This window comes from Mustela nigripes, chromosome 2 (genome assembly GCF_022355385.1).
Source record: "Mustela nigripes isolate SB6536 chromosome 2, MUSNIG.SB6536, whole genome shotgun sequence".
NCBI classification, from domain to species: Eukaryota; Metazoa; Chordata; class Mammalia; order Carnivora; family Mustelidae; genus Mustela; species Mustela nigripes.
Window position 1 is genome coordinate 36,268,106 of NC_081558.1, and position 7,972 is coordinate 36,276,077.

A 7,972-nucleotide genomic window follows, 5' to 3' on the forward strand; every position below is an offset into this window, starting at 1 on the left:
AATTAGGGAAAGAGCCCAAATGTTCAACTAATGAATGGATGAAGAAGATGTGATATATATATTATTTAGCCATCTGAAAAAAAAAAGTCATGTTACTTGCACTGACATGGTTGGAATTAAAGCATATTATGCTATGTGAAATCAGAGGAAGAAAAATACCATATGATCTCACTTATATGTGGAACTTAAGAAAGAAAACAGATGAACATATGGGAAGGGAGAAAAAAGAGGAGAGAAGCAAAACAGGCCCTAAGAAACTCTTAATGATAAAGAACAAAGTGAGGGTTGATGGAGGAGTGTGGGTAGGGGATAGGCTTGATGGTTAATGGGTATTAAGGAGGGCACTTGCTATGATGAGCACTGGATGTTGTATATAAGTGATGAATCACTGAATTGCACTCCAGAATCCAATATTGCACTGTATGCTAACTACCTAAAATTTAAATTTAAAAAAAAGTTGAATCTTTGGAAAGTCAACAAAATTGGCAAATCTTTAAAGTGACCAAGAACCAAAACACTAAAATTATTAAAATTATGAATAAAAGAAGGAATATTACTATGAACTTTACAGAAATAAAAAGAATTTTAACAGAATGCTATGATCATTATATGCCAATATATTAGATGACCTACATTAAGTAGAAAAATTCCTGGATAGAAACAAGTGGAACTAACTCAAGAAGAAATAAATTACAGGCCTGATTAGGCCTATAGGTAAAGTGATTTAGTTAGTACTTAGAATATCTTTCCACAATAAAAAGGAAAGGTGCAAATGGCTTCACTGATGAATACTACAAAATGATTAAAGAACAATTAACACTGAAACTTCTCAAATTCTTCCCAGAAATAGGAAAGGAGGGAATACTTCCCAACTCATTCTATTGTATCAGAATTATCCCGCTACCAAAATTAAACAAAAAATATCACAGGAAATTGGAAATACAGATCAAAATCTCTTAAGAATATTGATGGAAAAATACAAAACTTTAGCCAACCAAATCCAGCAATATGTAAAAATAGTTGCATATCATGCCTGAAAATAATTCCAGGAATGCAAGGTTGGTTTAGTGTATGAGAATTAATGCAATTCACCACATTAACAAAATATAGGACAAAAACACATGATCACCTAACTCTAAATAAAGAAGACTCTTGATAAAGGTTAACATCAACTCAGGATTAAAAATAATAATAATAACACAGTAGAAATAGAAGGAAACTTCCTTAACCTGTTTAAGAGTACACATGAAAAATCCACAGCTAGCATCATACTCAATGTTGAAACTATGGGAGATTTTTCCCTGAGATCAGGGACAAGGTAAACACGGCCACTCTCACCACTTCTATTCAACAGTGTCCTGGAAGTTTTACCTCAGAGTAATTAGGCAAGAAAGTAAAATAAAAAGTGTCCAGATTAAAAAGAAGGAAGTAAAATTATCTCTATTGTCAGATAACATGATTTTGTATAATCAAAATTCTAAAATATATACAAAAAAGGTATTACAGCTAATAAACAAGTTAATAAAGGTTGTAGGATACAAAATCATTATTTAAAACTCCATTGTCTTTCTATACTTCGGTCACGAGAAATAAAAAAACTTAAAAAAATTCCGTTTACAATGATATCAAAATGAATACATTCTTTGGAATAAATGTAACAAAAATGTATAAGATTTGTACACTTGAAAACTACACAAAATTGTTGAAAATTTTCCAAAAAGACTTGAATAAGTGAAAAGTTGTCTTATGATCATGGATTAGAAGACTTAATATTGTTAACACATTTCAATGCCCTCTAAACTGATACACTGATCATGTGCATTCTCTATCAAAATCCCAGCTGACTGCTTTACGGAGATCTATAGGCTGATTCAAACTCAAAAGGAAATATAAAAGATCTACAATTATCAAAACAATCTTGAAAAAGAACAGAATTGGAAAACTCACATTTGCAAACTTCAAAATTTAGTATACAACTACAGTAATCAAGACACTGTGGTGCTGCCATAAGGACAGACATATAGATGAACGAAACTGAATTGAGAAACCAGGAAAATAAACATATATTGAAGGTCAACTAATTTTCAAAAAATGTGACAACCCATGAACTTTGTGATAAATTGTTAGAAAAGCCACATGAAACTGTTAGGCCAATGTCACATCATATATAAAAATTAGCTCCAAATAGATCAAAGATTAAAATGCAAGAGTCCAAATTATTATTCAACACCTGAAAAAAAATACAGGTGTAAATTTTGGTGACCTTTGATTAGATAGTGGGCTCTGAGATAAGATCTCTAAAGCACAAGGCACAGAAGAAAAAATAAATTTGATCACAATTTAAAATTTTGTGCATCAAAAGATACTGTCAAAAGTATATAAATGCAGCCTACAAAATGGGGGAAATATACTTGCAAATCATTGATCTGATTAGAATCCAATATCCAACTGTAATATTTTAACAATAAAAGGCAATGAAATTTTTAAATTGGCAAAGGATTTGGATAGGTGCATCTCCAAAGAAAATATACAAAAGGCCAACAAGCTCATGAAAAGGAAATCACATCATTAGTCAATAGAGAAATGAAAATAAATAGGGAACTGAAAATAAAACCAGTAGGTGATAACATTTCACACTCATTAGGATGACTGTAATTTTTTTTTAAATAGAAAAGATGAGAATGTAGAGAAATTGGAACCCTCCATATATTCACCAATGGGAATGTAAGAGGAAGCAGCCATTTTGGAAAACACCTGGGAAAACTCTCAAAAAGTTAAAAATGGTTACTATATGACCCAGAAGTTCTATTACTAGATCTATACCAAGAAAACTGTAAACATATCTCCACACAAAAACTTGTAAGCAAATGTTTATGGCAGCATTATTTCCAGTAGTTAAAAAGTAGGAATAATCCAAATGCCTATCAACTGATGACTGAATAAAGAAAATCTGGTATATTCTATTCAATAGAATACCAGTCAGAAGAAAAGAAGAAAGTGTTGATACATACTACAACATGCATAAACCCAAAAATCATGCAAAGTTAGCAAACCTGGACACAAAGGAACACATATGGTATGATTCCATGTATATATGAGATATACAAATGGGCAAATATAGAGATAGTAGTTCAGTGAAGAGCTTTGGGCCAGGAGGAAAGGAATGTGGAGTGACTATTAATTGGTATGGGATTTTATTCTTTTTTTTCTTTCTTTTTTTTAAATTTATTTTCAGCATAACAGTATTCATTGTTTTTGTACCACACCCAGTGCTCCATGCAATCCTTGCCCTCTATAATACCCGCCACCTGGTACCCCGGCCTCCCACCCCCAGCCCCTTCAAAACCCTCAGATTGTTTTTCAGAGTCCATAGTCTCTCATGGTTCACCTCCCCTTCCAATTTCCCCCAACTCCCTTCTCCTCTCTAACTCCCCATGTCCTCCATGCTATTTGTTATGCTTCACAAATAAGTGAAACCATATGATAATTGACTCTCTTTGCTTGACTTACTTCACTCAGCATAATCTCTTCCAGTCCTGTCCATGTTGCTACAAAAGTTGGGTATTTGTCCTTTCTGATGGAAGCATAATACTCCATAGTGTATATGGACCACATCTTCCTTATCCATTCGTCTGTTGAAGGGCATCTTGGTTCTTTCCACAGTTTGGTGACCGTGGCCATTGCTGCTATAAACATTGGGGTACAGATGGCCCTTCTTTTCACTACATCTGTATCTTTGGGGTAAATACCCAGTAGTACAATTGCAGGGTCATAGGGAAGTTCTATTTTTAATTTCTTGAGGAATCTCCACACTGTTCTCCAAAGAGGCTGCACCAGCTTGCATTCCCACCAACAGTGTAAGAGGGTTCCCCTTTCTCCACATCCTCTCCAACACATGTTGTTTCCTGACTTGCTAATTTTGGACATTCTAACTGGTGTAAGGTGATATCTCAATGTGGTTTTAATTTGAATCTCCCTGATGGCTAGTGATGATGAACATTTTTTCATGTGTCTGATAGCTATTTGTATGTCTTCATTGGAGAAGTGTCTGTTCATATCTTCTGCCCATTTTTCGATATGACTGTCTCTTTTGTGTGTATTGAGTTTGAGGAGTTCTTTATAGTTCCTGGATATCAACCTTTTGTCTGTACTGTCATTTGCAAATATCTTCTCCCATTCCGTGGGTTGCCTCTTTGTTTTCTTGACTGTTTCCTTTGCTGTGCAGAAGCTTTTGATCTTGATGAAGTCCCAAAAGTTCATTTTCGCTTTTGTTTCCTTTGCCTTTGGAGACATATCTTGAAAGAAGTTGCTGTGGCTGATATCGAAGAGATTACTGCCTATGTTCTCCTCTAGGATTCTGATGGATTCCTGTCTCACATTGAGGTCTTTTATCCATTTTGAGTTTATCTTTGTGTATGGTGTAAGCGAATGGGCCAGTTTCATTCTTCTACAGATAGCTGCCCAGTTTTCCCAGCACCATTTATTGAAAAGACTATCTTTTTTCCACTGTATATTTTTTCCTGTTTTGTCGAAGATTATTTGCCCATAGAGTTCAGGGTCCATATCTGGGCTCTCTACTCTGTTCCACTGGTTTATGTGTCTGTTTTTATGCCAGTACCATACTGTCTTGGTGATCACAGATTTTTTTTTTAAGATTTTATTTATTTATTTGACAGACAGAGATCACAAGTAGGCAGAGAGGCAGGCAGAGAGAGAGGAGAAAGGAGGAAGCAGGCTCCTCACTGAGCAGAGAACCTGATGTGGGGCTCGATCCCAGGACCCTGGGATCATGACCTGAGCTGAAGGCAGAGGCTTTAATCCACTGAGCTACCCAGGTGCCCCGTGATCACAGCTTTGTATTAAAGCTTGAAATCAGTTAATGTGATGCCCCCCTGTTTTTTGTTTTTCAACATTTCCTTAGTGATTCGGGGTCTCTTCTGATTACATACAAATTTTTGGATTATTTGCTCCAGCTCTTTGAAGAATACTGGTGGAATTTTGATCAGAATAGCATTGAAAGTATAGATTGCTCTAGGCAGTATAGACATTTTAACAATGTTTATTCTTCCAATCCAAGAGCATGGAATGGTCTTCCATCTTTTTGTGTATTCTTCAATTTCTTTCATGAGTGTTCTGTAGTTCCTCGAGTACAGATCGTTTACCTCTTGGTTAGGTTTATTCCCAGGTATATTATGGTTCTTGGTGCTATAGTAAATGGAATTGATTCTCTAATTTCCCTTTTTGTATTTTCATTATTAGTGTATAAGAAAGCCACTGATTTCTGTACATTGACTTTGTATCCTGTCACGTTACTGAATTGTTGTATGAGTTCTAGTAGTTTGGGGATGGAGTCTTTGGGTTTTCCATATAAAGAATCATGTCATCTGCAAAGAGAGAGAGTTTGACTTCTTCATTACCAATTTGGATACCTTTTATTTCTCTTCGTTGTCTGATTGCTGTTGCTAGGACTTCTAATACTATGTTGAACAAGAGTGGTGAGACTGGGCATCCTTGTCGTGTTCCTGATCTCAATGGGAAGGCTGCAAGCTTTTTCCCATTGAGGATGATATTTGCTGTGGGTCTTTCATAGATAGATTTGATGAAGTTCAGGAATGTTCCCTCTATCCCTATACTTTGAAGCGTTTTAATCAGGAAAGGATGCTGGATTTTGTCAAATGCTTTTTCTGTATCAATTGAGAGGACCATGTGGTTCTTCTCTCTTTTCTTATTAATTTGTTCTATCACATTGATTGATTTGTGAGTGTTGAACCATCCTTGTAGCCCAGGGATGAATCCCACCTGGTCATGGTGGATAATCTTTTTAATGTGCTATTGGATCCTGTTTGCTAGGATCTTGTTGAGAATCTTAGCATCCATATTCATTAGTGATATTGGTCTAAAATTCTCCTTTTTGGTGGGGTCTTTGCCTGGTTTGGGGATCAGGGTAATGCTAGCTTCATAGAAAGAGTCTGGAAGTTTTCCTTCTGCTTCAATTTTTTGAAACAGCTTCAGGAGAATAGGTGTTATTTATTCTTTGAAAGTTTGGTAGAATTCCCCAGGAAATCCATCAGGTCCTGGGCTCTTGTCTTTTGGGAGGTTTTTGATCACTGCTTCAATCTCGTTACTAGATATTGGTCTATTCAGGTTGTCAATTTCTTTCTGGTTCAATTTTGGGAATTTATAGTTTTCCAGGAATGCATCCATTTCATCTAGGTTGCTTAGCTTATTGGCATATAACTGTTGATAATAACTTCTGATGATTGTTTCCACTTCATTGGTGTTCATTGTGATCTCTCCCTTTTCATTCATAATTTTATGAATTTGAGCTTTCTCTCTTTCTTTTGGATTAGTGTGGCCAATGGTTTATCAATCTTATTGATTCTTTCAAAAAGACAGCTTCTAGTTTCATTGATACGTTCTACTGTATCTCTGATTTCTACCTCATCGATCTCAGCTCTAATCTTGATTATTTCCCTTCTCATGTGTGGCATTCGTTTGATTTGTAATTGATTCTCCAGTTCTTTAAGGTGTAGAGACAGCTTCTGTGTTCTGGATTTTTCCATTTTTTTGAGGGATGCTTGGATGGCTATGTATTTCCCACTTAGGACCGCCTTTGCTGTATCCCATAGGTTTTGGACCGAAGTGTCTTCATTCTCATTGGTTTCCATGAATTGCTTCAATTCTTCCTTGATCTCCTGGTTGATCCAAGCATTCTTTTTTTTTTTTTTTTTTTAGATTTTATTTATTTATTTGAAAGACAGAGATCACAAGTAGGCAGAGAGGCAGGCAGAGAGAGGGGGGAGGAAGCAGGCTCCCCACCGAGCAGAGAGCCCAGGACCCTGAGATCATGACCCGAGCCGAAGGCAGCAGCCTAATTCACTGAGCCACCTAGGCGCCCTGATCCAAGCATTCTTAAACAAGGTGGTCTTTAGCTTCCAGGTGTTTGAGTTCCTTCGGAACTTTTCCTTGTGATTGAGCTCTAGTTTCAAAGCATTGTGATCTGAGAATGTGCAGGGAATAATCTCAGTCTTTTGGTATCGGTTGAGTCCTGATTTGTGACCCAGTATGTGGTCTATTCTGGAGAAGGTTCCATGTGCAGTTGAAAAGAATGAGTATTCTGTTGTTTTAGGGTGGAATGTTCTGTATATATCTATGAGGTCCATCTGGTCCAATGTGCCATTCAATGCTCTTGTTTCTTTATTGATTTTCTGCTTCGATGATCTATTTCTGAGAGAGGCATGTTAAGATCTCCAACGATTAGTGTATTCATATCAATATGACTCTTTATCTTGATTAAGTTTTCTTATGTAATTGACTGCTCCCATATTGGGGGCATAGATATTTAAAATTGTTAGATCATCTTGATGGATAGTCCCTTTAAGAATGATGTAGTGTCCTTCTGTATCTCTGACTACAGTCTTTAGTTTAAAATCTAATTTGTCTGATATGAGAATCGCTACCCCAGCTTTCTTTTGAGGCCCATTGGCATGAAAGATGCTTCTCCATCCCTTCACTTTCAGTCTGGGTGTATCTTTAGGTTCAAAATGGGTCTCTTGTAGACAACATATGGATGGGTCCTGTCGTTTTATCCAATCTGCAACCCTGTGCCATTTTATGGGCGCATTTAGGCCATTCACATTGAGGGTGATTATTGATAGATATGTTTTTATTGACATCATGTTACCTTTAAGTCTTTCTTTCTGTAGATTGTCTCTATATTTCTGTTCAATGCTATTCTTGGGCTTTTTCCTCTTTTATAGAACCCCCCTTAATATTTCCTGCAGTGTCGGCTTGGTGGTCGCATACTCTTTTAAGCCTTGCCGGTCTTGGAAACTCTTTATCTCTCCATCCATTTTAAATGTCAGTCTTGCTGGATAAAGTATTCTTGGCCACATGTTCTTCTCATTCAGTGCCCTGAATATATCTTGCCAGCCCTTTCTGGCTTGCCAGGTCTCTGTGGACAGGTCTGACG